Here is a 14,416-nt window from a genome sequence, read left to right as displayed (position 1 = left end):
AGCTGGTATCAACGCAGAGTACTACGGGATTAAATCGTATCGTCTGCAGCGTAGTAAGAAAATTAATTGCTGGTTAGAAGTGTAAATCCTCTTCTTGCAATTTATCCATGATTTAAGGAGAATTGTATTGATGTTGTCAAACCGTTCAGAAATCAGTTGGAAAAAACCGTTGATATGTGAAGCCTCCATATTTAAGTCGAGGAGTAATATTAAAATAATAATTAGATACTTAAAAAGTCGCTAGTAAAATTTTAAAATAGGAACGAAGTAAAGTCGACCCAACTAGCCAAAATTATATTTATTTAAAAAACACACAACGTTTCGACCATATGGATGTGGTCCTTATCAAGTGTAATACTGAAACAATACAGTTTTAAATCATAAGTGTGAGACGGTTTGATATGTCAAAAGTTAGAGATTTTTTTACATACTTCATTAGTAGAGGTGCAGCCAAATTAACGATAACGTCAACTTTTCCATAATATAGTTACAACATATTTAAATAAACATATCATAAATTCAATTTTGTCAAACCATTTGAAAGAGAGAAAAAGAGAAACATTTGAAAGAGAGGAAAGAGAAAGAGAGAAAAGAGAGAAATTGCAAAAAGTTTTTACGTGACAATGAAGATATTCTCGTCACGAGGGCTGATAAAGGTCAGACTACAGTCGTCATGGACAAAAAAGATTATTTAGAAAAAATGGAATTTTTGTTAAGTGACCACTCTACGTATAAAAAATTAAAGAAAGATCCTATAAAGCAGTTAACTAACAAAATTAACTCATTGACAAAATCTTGGCGTAGCAATGATTTAATAGACGAATTCACCTATAAACAACTGAATTGCACTAATGGCAACCTACCACGTTGTTACGGACTACCCAAGATTCACAAGACTGGTTTCCCATTGAGAATTATTGTATCGTCACTTGGTAGTCCGCTATACAATGTCTCGAGTTACATACACAACTTAATATATAACTCAATTAAAAAACCAATGTCCCATATTAAAGATGGGTGGTCATTTGCTAAAATTATTAAAGACATGCCTATCAATGAGGATGATGTAATGATCTCATTGGATGTTAGTTCTCTATTTACAAACATCCCCAAAGAATTAGTTATAGACGGCATTAAAAAACGTTGGAGCGACATTGCGATAAAGACGAAATTTAATTTACCCCAAATTTTATATGTAATAGAATTGATTTTGGATTCCACTAGTTTTAGTTTTAACGGACATTTCTATGAACAAATATTCGGTAGTCCAATGGGCTCCCCACTATCACCGATTTTGGCGGACATTGTTATGGAGGATTTAGAGACGCATTGCTTGAGTTTACTTAATTTTGACGTACCGGTTTATTATAGATACGTTGATGACATTTTTGTCATTTTGCCACGTGAAAAAATTGATGAGATGCTATCGACATTTAACAACTATCATCAACGGTTGAAATTCACATACGAAGTTGAAATTAACTCTTCGATTAATTTTTTGAATACGAGCGTCATACGGACCAATAATATACTTATTACTGATTGGTATAAAAAACCGACATGGTCTGGAAGGTATTTAAACTTTCTTTCTAACCATCCGTTGAAATACAAAATCAATACTATTTACAACCTCATAGATCACGCTATTCTATTATCAGACAAAAAATTCCATAGTAAAAATATTGATACAGTGCAAGAAATTTTACTGAATAATTGCTTTCCAATGCGCATCATCAAAAAACATACAGATAGAAGAATTAGTTTTCTAAAAAATCGTACTGATGATAACAGTACATTTGAAGCGTATGATGGGCGTTCAAAAATTTCTCCTTACATTTCGTTGCCGTATGTTAAAGATGTGAGTGAGAGCATTGGTCGTTCGCTAAAAAATGCCGGCGCTAATGTCGTCTATAAAATAGCCAATAAATTGGACACATTAATAAAACGAGGCAAAGATTCATTGCCCAACAATGATAGAACTAATGTTGTATACAAAATTAATTGTAATAATTGTAATGCCTCATATATCGGGCAAACAAAGAGACATATGCGCACTCGTGTAAAAGAACACTGTAACAATATAAAATTACATGCGACAAATCATTCTGTTATAAGTAAACATAGACTAACATATGGACACGATTTTGATTGGACATCACCCGTTATATTGCACAGCGAAAAGCATGTTAGAAAGAGAGAAATCGCAGAGATGTTTTTTATCAAAAAAGTTAGCAATACAATTAACCTACATAAAGACACTGAGAATCTCAATAACATTTATGATAAAATTATAAAGGTCGTATAATCTTTGGCTTTATATATTTAGTTTTTGACGAATCATCATAACGAAAGGATCGTTTTCTCTTTTTCTCTCTTTCAAATGGTTTGACAAAATTGAATTTATGTTATGTTTATTTAAATATGTTGTAACTATATTATGGAAAAGTTGACGTTATCGTTAATTTGGCTGCACCTCTACTAATGAAGTATGTAAAAAATCTCTAACTTTTGACATATCAAACCGTCTCACACTTATGATTTAAAACTGTATTGTTTCAGTATTACACTTGATAAGGACCACATCCATATGGTCGAAACGTTGTGTGTTTTTTAAATAAATATAATTTTGGCTAGTTGGGTCGACTTTACTTCGTTCCTATTTTAATAATAATAATATATAATAATAATAATAATAATATATAATAATATTAGGTGTACAACTTTGCTTCCGCCGTTTTCCTATAGATGGCTTTAGCGGTAAGTAGTGGTCGAAATAAATAGATCATAGACGTCATGCAATAAACTTGGGCATCTGTCAACATAACCCCATAGAAACATTAGTCGATTTGTGTCTGCATAAGTTATTCTCGATTGAAAATGTCAGTTTACGAGCCAAATTCTCGTCATTTGCGGGAGGTTTTAATTTTCTGCTTCAATATGAAGAAATCTGCGGTTGAGGCTCATCTAATGCTCTCAAATACTTATGGTGAGGCCGCTATTAGTGAAAGAACGTGTCGTGAGTGGTTTCAACGCTTCAAGAACGGTGATTTTCACGTCGAAGACCGGCATAGCGGTGGAAGAGAGAAAATTTTCGAAGATGCAGAATTGGAGGCATTACTTAATGAAGACTCGAGTCAAAGTCAAGAAGAATTGGCACGATCCTTGGGATTGACTCAACAAGCAATTTCAAAACGCCTCAAAGACATGGGAATGATTCAGAAGCAAGGAAATTGGGTGCCGTACGAGTTGAAACCGAGAAATGTTGAACGGCGTTTGTTTGCTTGTGAACAGTTGCTTGAAAGGCAAAGACGGAAGGGATTTCTGCATCGCATTGTGACTGGGGACGAAAAATGGGTTCATTACGATAACCCCAAGCGCAGAAAATCATGGGGATATCCCGGCCATGCTTCCACGTCGACGGCCAAACCGAATATTCACGGCTCCAAGGTCATGCTCTGTATTTGGTGGGACCAGCTCGGCGTAGTGCATTATGAGCTGTTAAAACCGACTGAAACAATCACAGGCGATCGTTATCGAACGCAATTAATGCGTTTGAGCCGAGCATTAAAAGACAAACGGCCGCAATACAACGAGAGACACGATAAAGTGATTTTGCAGCATGACAATGCTCGACCCCATGTTGCGAAAGTGGTCAAGACATACTTGGAAACGTTGAAATGGGAAGTCCTACCCCACCCGCCGTATTCTCCAGACGTTGCTCCCTCTGACTATAGTAGATATACTAGGAGAGTTCTAACCCGGGTCCTCTGAGGGGGGTGCGGGGCGTGGGGGGTTCTCCGTGGCGAGGGGTATGACGTCACGCGGGGCGGGGGTATCTCAGCGGCGCGGGGGCTGACGTCATGCGGGTGGAGGGGATGTTTCGACAAAGAAGGGGGGGGAGTTTTCTGAGTGCAATATTTGTAGATGGTATCTTTACGACTTTTTTATGAGGGTTCTTAGACATTTTTCCAAAAAGAGGTATAGAACAAGCGCCGATGATTGACAATTTTGTACCCTCGTTAGTATAATTTTATTACGGAAGCGCCGATGTCCGGCTGCTTGTAACCGGAGCATTCTAGAATCCATAAAATTATGTTTTTTTTTCATTTATGGACAAAATGTCCATTAAATGTCCATAAAATCATTAGGATATTATGGAAAGGAATGAAGATTAGGGCCGACGCTGCGACGAACATGTCAAACGTTATTTATAGGTGTAAATGTAAAAGCGTTGACGTTCGGCAGCTTTGTACCCTCGCGGAAAATCTCCTATAAAAACGAGAGCGAAACATTTTTCTTAATATTTTTTAAGGAAGAATGCAACGTATCGGCGCCAACGTTCGGCAGCTTGTGTCCTTACTCCTCTATCCATAAAACCAATATCTCGGGAAACTATCTTTTGAGATACGCCAAATGTTAGAAAAGGAGATAGAATTAGGTGAAATATATATATAAGGAGGATGAGAGCGCGTCAAACCATAGTACGATTTGAAAGCGCATAGATGCAGCGGTGAAAAAAGTTTAGTGGTTACTTTCTTGTATTAGAAGTGTTAGTGGTATAATAGTGAATAAAAGAAATAATGGAAAACATTGAGCAGAACGAACGCGACCTGTTGGAGCGGTCCCGCCAAGTCACCACCTTGGGTGAATATTTTGCATGGGTGCTGCGCTGCGAGGAATTTATCAAATTGCTCGAAGAAAACAGCCGTAACAAGCGTCCGCGACTCTCGATTGGAAATAGACAATCTTTGGTGGCTAGAATCGCGCGACTCGAGGGTGCAAAAATTCGATTGCAAAAACAATTTATATCCAGTGGTGGTGAATACAGCGGCGACAATAACGTGGAAAGACTAGTTTGGCGAGAGATTGATACGGCGTTCGAGAGTCGCATCTTAACCGGTGCGGTAATAAACAATAATTACATCGAACCTCGTCAATTTCTCGAAGATGCCAAAGACATTGTGATCGAACAGGTGCAGAAAGTGATGCAAAAACACATTAATGTAAAAGTGAACACCGTGTTTAATGGCGAGTTTGTGTCCGGTGATAAACGCGCCAACAAAAGTGTCAATACAAGAAACTATGAACTCTTTCGCACGTCCGATTTACACGAGTGGTCCGAGCACCGCGTTATCGAGCCCACGCTAGCATCGCTAGAAGAGTTTCAAGAACGCGATAGTGGTTGGGCGTTATCACAAATAATTAACTTGACTATAAATATAAACAAGTATAATTCAATGCGCGCGGGATGCCATATTAAATTATCGCGAGAAATTATGACGAAGAGAGCGGTAATTAATGTGCAATCCAGAGACAATGCGTGTTTCGCGTGGTCAGTGGTGGCCGCTCTGTACCCCGCTGAAAGACATGGAACGGGAATCTTCATATCCGCACTATACGACAGTGCTAAATTTACAAAACATTGAGTTTCCGATGACGCTGAACCAAATAAAAAAGTTTGAACATATAAACGATATCTCAATCAACGTCTACTGCATCGAGAGGAAGAAAGAACTATCAATTGTTCCGATACGACTCGCCGATCGGAAAAGAGAAAAACATGTGAGTTTGTTGTATGTGGAGGAGGACGACAACGTTGGGCATTTCACGTATATCAAAAATCTATCCCGGCTTGTCAGCACGCAACTGAGCAAACACAATGGTCAAAAATATATCTGCGATCGGTACGTATATTTTTGCAATAAAATTATATATTAAAATAATCATAAATAAAATTTTAATTTTTTCTTTCATAGATGCTTGCACTATTTCGGATGGGAGGACAAGTTGCAATCACACATGATAGACTGCGGAGAGATGAACGACTGCGCCATCAGATTACCAAGCGATAAGGATAAGTGGCTCAGCTTCAACAACTACAACAGAAAGGAGCGGCTTCCGTTTGTAGTATACGCCGACTTGGAATGTGTACTGAGGAAGATACCGGAACACGTGTCATACGATCAACATCACTAGAGGTATTTAGCGTCGGGTACTACGTGCAATGTTCGTACGATAAAACGTTATCCGCCTACCGATCGCGGCGTCGATTGTGTCGCGTGGTTCGCCAACAAACTTAAAAATTTAGCGCATCGCGTAAAGGGTATTTTGTCTGATAATGTCCCCATGACAAAATTAACGCAAGATGAATGGGAAAAATTTCATAGCGCCACGCAATGTCACATTTGCGAAAAACCGTTTGTACAAGACGATACACGCGTACGCGATCATTGTCATCTGACCGGGCAATACAGAGGTCCCGCACACTCAAACTGTAATCTAAATTACAAAGACTCTTATGTCATTCCTATAGTTTTCCACAATTTATCCGGCTACGACGCACATTTCATTATCGGGGATATAGCTACAGCGTTCGAAGGGGAAATCAAATTACTTCCGATAATGAAAGAAAAATATATTTCATTTACAAAAACTGTCAATAGTACCGAGGACAAAGATCGGAAAACTTGCGTAAAATTACGATTCATCGATTCATACAAATTTCTCAGTGCTAGTCTTGACAAATTAGCATCTTTTTTAAACAAAGATAAACTCAAAATTTTATGTTCCAATTTTTCCACATTATCCGCTCACAATTTCGAATTATTGACGCGAAAAGGTGTCTTTCCGTATGAGTACATTGACTGCGTGGACAGGCTGCAGGACACGCGTTTATCACCGCGCGAATCATTTTATAGTTCCTTGACCGGTGACACTGTATCCGAGAGCGATTACGCGCACGCCGAAAACTTATGGAATCGATTCTCCATTCAAACCTTGGGTGAATACAGCGATCTGTACTTAAAAACTGATGTCTTGTTATTAGCAGATATATTTGAAAACTTTCGCGACACTTGCATCGCGAGTTACGGACTCGACCCTGCGTATTATTATACTCTTCCCGGTTTTACGTGGGACGCCATATTAAAACATACAAATATAACAATCGAATTGCTTACCGATATCGACATGGTCATGTTTATCGAACGGGGTATACGCGGTGGTCTAACAAGGGGAGGTCGCGGTTGACTCTTCACCGATTTTGATCTCCTTTGGTATGGTGAATCTACATCGAAAAAAAGTTGCTCCGTGTTCGAGCTTTTCGTCCAATGCGCCTTGTAAAAAAAATTTTTTTTTTTCCCGAAGTTTAGAGAAATTGTCAGGTTCGTTACGAGGCCTAAAGAAAGACACACTTTCGATCGGTGCCGCTAGTGCAGCGGCAGAGCACAAGAATAGTAATCCCGGGATCCCAGGTTCAGAACTTTGGTCTGTCATAATTTTTTTTTTTTTTTTTTTAATAACATTATTTATTATGATAAATAAATATTCGGCATATTTTTATCGTTAGTTATGCATATATCTCTTTATATATTTAAAATTAATAAAATGATCGTAATATAAATAAAATATTTTTATAGAGAAATATTTTTAGAAATATTTTTACTTTTTAAAGATTTATACATTTTTTCAAATTTTCTTTAATCTAATAATGTTAGAATATACACACTTTTCATAGCTTTACAAAATTCGGATTTTCTACCTGCTGTGAACCGCAGGATGCAACTGCTGGTTGTGAAAGTGTAAGGAACGTTGGAGGGAGAGGAGAGGGTCGTCTGATCCTCTCTACTAATAAGGGTTCTAGAAGGTCGGTTAGAAAATATCTTACTTATATATTTATGACATATTTGTTACATATTGAAGCAGAAAATAATAATGAGTAATAAATTAAATTTTGTAAAGCTATGAAAAGTGTGTATTCTAACATTATTAGATTAAAGAAAATTTGAAAAAATGTATAAATCTTTAAAAAGTAAAAATATTTCTAAAAATATTTCTCTATAAAAATATTTTATTTATATTACGATCATTTTATTAATTTTAAATATATAAAGAGATATATGCATAACTAACGATGAAAATATGCCGAATATTTATTTATCATAATAAATAATACGTTATTAAAAAAAAAAAAAAAATTATGACAGCCCAAAGTTCTGAACCTGGGATCCCGGGATTACTATTCTTGTGTTCTGCCGCTGCACTACCGGCACCGATCAAAAGTGTGTCTTTCTTTAGGCCTCGTAACGAACCTGACAATTTCTCTAAACTTCGGGAAAAAAAAAATTTTTTTTACAAGGCGCATTGGACGAAAAGCTCGAACACGGAGCAACTTTTTTTCGATGTAGATTCACCATACCAAAGGAGATCAAAATCGGTGAAGAGTCAACCGCGACCTCCCCTTGTAAGTCAATGTTCCAACAGATACGCCCATGCTAATAACAAGTACATGCAATCGTACGACTCATCGAAACCATCGTCGTACCTTATGTATTTCGATGTAAATAATTTATACGGATGGGCAATGTGTCAACCGTTGCCATATGCCGATTTTCGATGGGTCGACGATGTATCTAATTTTGACATATCATCTATCACGCTCGATTCGCCTATAGGCTATATCCTCGAAGTAGATTTAGAATATCCACAACATCTTCACGACACGCACGCTGACCTACCGTTTTGCCCGACGCGCGACAAGCCGCCCGGCAAGCGGGAAGATAAGCTTCTCGCAACGCTATATGATAAGAAGCGTTATGTCATACACTACCGCAACCTGCAGCAATGTATGCGACACGGCCTTCGCGTTACAAAAATACATCGCGTATTACAATTTACTCAATCCGCATGGCTCCGCGATTACATCGAACTAAATACAAAATTTAGAACACAAGCAAAAAATGATTTTGAGAAAAATTTGTATAAACTGATGAACAACGCGGTATTCGGTAAAACTATGGAAAACGTTAGAAATCATGTGGATGTAAAATTATTGACAAAGTGGGACGGACGATACGGTGCGGAGGCGATGATCGCGAAACCAAATTTCCATAGCAGGAGCGTCTTTGCTGAAACCTAATCGCCATTGAATTACGTAAACTTGAAGTAAAATTGTACAAACCAATCTATGTCGGTATGTGCATACTCGACATCTCTAAAACGTGTTTGTATGAATTTCATCACGAGTACATGTCACCGCTCTATCGTGACAGATGCCGGGTAATGTACACTGATACAGACAGCCTAATATATCACATTGAATGTGAAGACGTGTATGAGAATATGAAGCGTGACATAAGCAAATTTGATACGAGCGATTATCCAATTGACAATGCGTATGGTATACCGCTCGTGAATAAAAAGATACCGGGTCTTATGAAGGACGAAAATAACAGTGCGATTATGACTGAATTTGTAGGGCTTAGAGCAAAAATGTATGCCTTGCCAGTGGATGGCAAGAAAGATACCAAAAAAGTAAAAGGTGTCAAGAGTAACGTCATCGCGAGAACGATAATGTTTGACGATTATACGCGGTGTTTGAATGATGATATTGAAATGACACGTAGTCAGTCTTGTATAAGATCGAAATTGCACGAAGTATACACCATTCGCGAGACGAAAATTGCTCTAAGTCCGTACGATGACAAGCGGTATATCATACCTGATTCGACCGACACATTACCATGGGGACATTACCAGATACCCTTATAAAATATAATGTAATATAATGTATGTGCGATATAATGTTATGTAACATATGTATATGTATTTCATATATTGGAACGGAAAGGATGTTTTAATAAAGATTTTGTATTTCATATATATTTCATGTATATTTTTATATTTCAAATACTTTTATATGTTGTACACATTATATATTTTTTTAATTTTTGAGTAATTAATAAATACAGTTTGTATGAATTAAATCACATTGTCCTTATGTATCCAAGAGTTGTGCGAATTGTCAAATCCCAGCAATTTTACGTAAACCTCGTCACCCCTCCTGCGCAGTACTTTCTCCACGAGATATACGTCCGGATAATTCGCGCTATGCAACTCGTGCTCGTGAAACGCTCCAGACAGATGTTTTGCGATAGTCCTCGAGTAGATAGGTTACGGGATTAGTACGCTGCACTTTACAATTTTAAACCCTTCGGTTGTCCAATTTGGTGTGTAACATTTCTCAAAAAGTTTCTTGTACTTGCTAACGCGCACCGGGTCACCTACTTTGAACTTTGCCGGAGCAGCAATCTTTATGTTACTATATACTGTTTTTAAAAGTTTATCAGCGACCGCGGGGGTGACGTCGGTGGGTCGCATGCCGATCGTTCGATGCTTGCGCGCGTTGTAACCCGATACGAGTTCCGACAACGCGTCGATCCACTTGTAAGTTCCGTTCAGCGTAAACATCTTCCACATGTCGTTCTTCAGCGTGCAATTGAATCGCTCGACGACCGATGCCTTCATTACTGAATATGTAGAATAGTGATTGAAGTTATGTTTCCGCATAAGCCGTTGCACGTCGGCGTTGTAAAATTCTTTCCCCATATCGGTTTGCATGTTTCTCGGGCATCTCTTGCTATCTCGAATTATCTCGGCGATAGCGTCAGCCGTCTCGCTTCCACCTTTACTCTTGAGTGGAATGGCCCACGCATGCTTGCTCAACACATCGATGACGGTGAGTATATAGTGGTAACCTCTGTTGAAACGAGAGTACGGACGCATCTCGACGATGTCAGCTTGCCACAGGTCATCGTATCCCCGCACTATGACGTGTCTTCGGGGAAAATTTTTCCTTGCCGGCGCGTGCAGTTCGTTCACCAACTGCCGTTTCTCCAAACTATGTTGTTTCTTCGCTTCGTCGGTTTTTCTCGATCGCCGTTTGTCGCTCGTTTTATGATTCATTTTCGTTTGTCGTTCTTCAATAGCCGTTCTTGAGCCGTTCCTGACCCGTTCGTAGCCGTTCTTGACCCGTTCTTGAGCCGTTCGCAGCCGTTTCTGACCCGTTCTTGAGCCGTTCGTATTCGTTCTTGAGCCGTTCTTGAGCCGTTCTGCGTTGTTTACTTCCGTTCTTGACCCATTCGAAAATCGTTCTTGATTCGTTCGCTGCCTTGTTCACAGTCGTTTCTAACCCGTTCGTAGCCTTTCCTGACCCGTTCGCAGCCGTTACTGACCCGTTCGCAGCCCTGCTTGAGTTGTTTGTAGCCTTGCATGTAGCTTTTAAAGACTTGTTCGTAGCCTCGTTCGCAGCCCTACTTGAGTTGTTGGTAGCCTCGTTCGCTGTTGCTAGGCCGTTCACTACCACTACCACTCATTGTAGTTAGATAGTAGTTCGATAATCCTTCGTAGCTGTTCGATAATTGTTCGTAGCCGTTCGATAACCCTTCGTAGATGTTCGATAACCGTTCGATAGCCGCTCGTGACCCGTTCACTGCTGCTCATTCAGGTTGATAGCCGTTTCTGAGTTAGCGTTAGCCGCGCGTTGAAGTTCGTTTATCACAATCTGTATTGCCCGCACATCCTTCTCGAACGAAGTCAGCTTCTCATCTAATTCTTTCTGTTGATTCATCAATCTTTTAACGCAGGATTCCACATACAGTTTGTTGACGGCATCGGTGTCAGCCTCAGGTTGCGCTACACGACGAATCTTCCGCGACTTTGCGTCATAGTCCGTAACAACGCGACACAGAGCGTTTTCGTGCACATAACTTTTCACCAATTTATCCCAAGAACCGCTTGTGCCGGTTGCATCATTTCTTGGTTCGAATAATCCAAATTTGTTGATAGGCATTTTTTTTCCCGATACGAGTGACGCTGATCGACTGATTAGATTTGTCGAGACACCATTCAATTTATAATAATGCCTGCTTCGCGAAGTTCCTCGATGATCGACAGGATCTCATTGTCGTGAGCGTTGTGGCCAGCTCGGCGCGAAGCGTGCAGCAATCGTACCCGATCCACTAGTTCGTTGGGGTCATCCCAGTGTATGTAATCGATCTTATTGTCGGTTAGCGCCATCGCGTGAGGCATGAATACTCCCTTTCCAGATTTTTTCTTTTCAATCGATATCAATGGTGCGATTATATGTTTGTACTTGTATCCCCTGTTGCTTCGTAATTGGCCTTGTGTGTCATAATTGCGTTTATGCGCGTCCGTCGCCAATAATATGCTCTTGTATATATGCATATAATCCTCCGTGTAAATGTCATCATCGGGAATTCTCTTGAAAATCAACTCGTATAATCCTGGTGTACCAATGTACCTCACTTTGTCTATAATTATAGAGTCATATTTGTCAATGTCGAATCGGTTGTTACCGAACAGCATTTCATCCTTGTCGAAATAGACACCGTACACGTGATCGATTTTCCTTTCTTTGTCGCCACCGAGAAGAGTGCTCATGTACTCTTGTCCCAGTGGTCCCAAGTACTTTCGCAACATTTCTTGACCTTCCAGCGTTTGTAATGTGTTTCGAACAAACGATGTTTCGAGCGTGCTGCCCGAGGTTTCGAAAACATTTTCGTTTGCGAGTGTTTCGGGTATAGGTTGTACGATTCTCGTTGTCGCGAACGGTGTAGAGGTTATCATCGGTTCATCCAGTAAAGCATCCGATGTACGCGGTGTCGATGAGCGATTCGGGTTTGACCGTTTCCTCTTTTTCGGTGTCGCATCATCATCCTTCTCCTCTTCCTCCTTTTCCTCCTCCTTATTGTACCGCTTAATGGGTGAGATTTTAATCTTTGCGGTACTTTCCGGCTCGTTTTTCACCGCGATCGAGTTGTCGACAATCTTTTGTAGCGGCTCAATAATAGGTCTAAAATGGGTCTTGACCGCGATATCGTCATCGATCTTACCGGTCTTCAAAGCGCGATGTTTCTTGCGGATTGATTCACTCGTTTTCGCAATCTCCTTCGCTATCTTTTCACGCTCGCGAATATTATCGCTCTCAGCCATGTCGGTAGAGTTTCGAACGCTCGTGGTTCACCCCTCTCGACAGAACATCGGCAACGACTAATTGTTTTGCGGTATCGCGAACACGTTAAATCCGTTTCTGTATCGGCCGTTCGTAAGCGAGCTATCCTTGTCTATTACTAGGAATCCATACTTTTGCTGCCAACAAGTACGACATAATTCACTAAAATCCTCGTATGACATGTCGGTATTCACGTGATCGTTGTACACATGTTTCAAGTTGGTACCATCCTGTTTAAACAAGATTAGCAGGTTTGCGTTGTCGCGTATAAGATGTTTCGGTATTCTTACGTACGTTTGACAGAGATAGAAGCAGTCGACGTTCGAGTGGCGTCCCATTGAAATACTCTCTTATCGTATTTTGTTTGTCGCACGCCACGTCATCGAAAACGAAAATCGAGTTTGGACATGCTTCGCTCGGTGGAATGACGTCATTGTTATTGGAGAATGTAAAATAGCCGATTTCATCGATTGACGTTAACAAATTCTCCAGATACCGATATTTTGGCTGTTGCAGCGACTTTGAGTACACGTACACGTTTTCAAAGCGGACGCCGTGCGGGCTTTCTATCAAACTAATTAACACGTTAGTTTTACCACAATTCGAGGGGCCGCAAACAATCGCGCGTATAGTAGTCGGCAGTATCGTACCGTGCCTACGCATCTCCGCGTTGTCCCGCATCGATCGTAATCTGGCGTCGTAATTCGTCACGTGTATCGCGAAAGGTTGTCGCACGAAATTCATGTTCACACTCCTGACTGGATCGAACGTCTGCCTATTTATAGCTGAGCGGAACCGCGAATTGCTCAGTAACGAAAAAATGTTTGTCCTGCTATCAAGTCCTTACGATATTTGTAATTTGAGCGCTGAACAGCTACAATTTGTGTCGAAAACAGTTTTATTGTGAATGTGCGGCAATTACGTCCACTGCGTGTGGGACAAGCTTCCGGAACATATAAAGGCGGATTTGGAAGTTTAAACCTATCGCCGCTGTTTCGAACATTACAATCGAACGTGGCAGCCAACGCACATTGACGGTCCAGCGCCGATGATAAAAGATTGCAGCGAATGTCAACGAAAATAGGTAGAGGCCTATTAAATCAGGCGATAAACGCACTTCCGATCGAATTCCATATCCCCGGCTATCAGTTTTGCGGTCCGGGCACGCGACTACAAAAGCGATTAGCCAGAGGCGATCGAGGTATCAACCCATTGGACGCGGCGTGCCGTGAACACGATATAGCGTACTCTCGAAGCAACGATCTCATCGAGAGACACGCGGCAGATAGAATACTCGCTAAGGAAGCGCAAACTCGCATCGTTGCGAGAGATTCGACTCTTGGTGAGAGAGCCGCCGCCACAGCTGTCTGGGCAGCGATGAAAGCCAAGACGAAGTTCGGTAAGGGCCTGAAGACGACCAGACGAAGACGAAGAAAAAGATGGCGAAGAAGCGAATACTTCCGATAGCGAAACATGGGGGTGTATTACCGATTCTACCAATGTTGGGCGCGCTTGGATCTCTGGTCGGTGGAGCGGCTGGTGTGGCAAAGATGGTGAACGACGCAAAAGCTGCACAACATCAGTTGCAAGAGATGCTACGTCACA

Source organism: Prenolepis imparis, unplaced genomic scaffold, assembly GCF_030444845.1.
Source record: "Prenolepis imparis isolate NDT839.2.m4 unplaced genomic scaffold, iyPreImpa1.0 SCAF_1, whole genome shotgun sequence".
NCBI lineage: Eukaryota > Metazoa > Arthropoda > Insecta > Hymenoptera > Formicidae > Prenolepis > Prenolepis imparis.
This window is presented reverse-complemented; position numbering follows the sequence as displayed.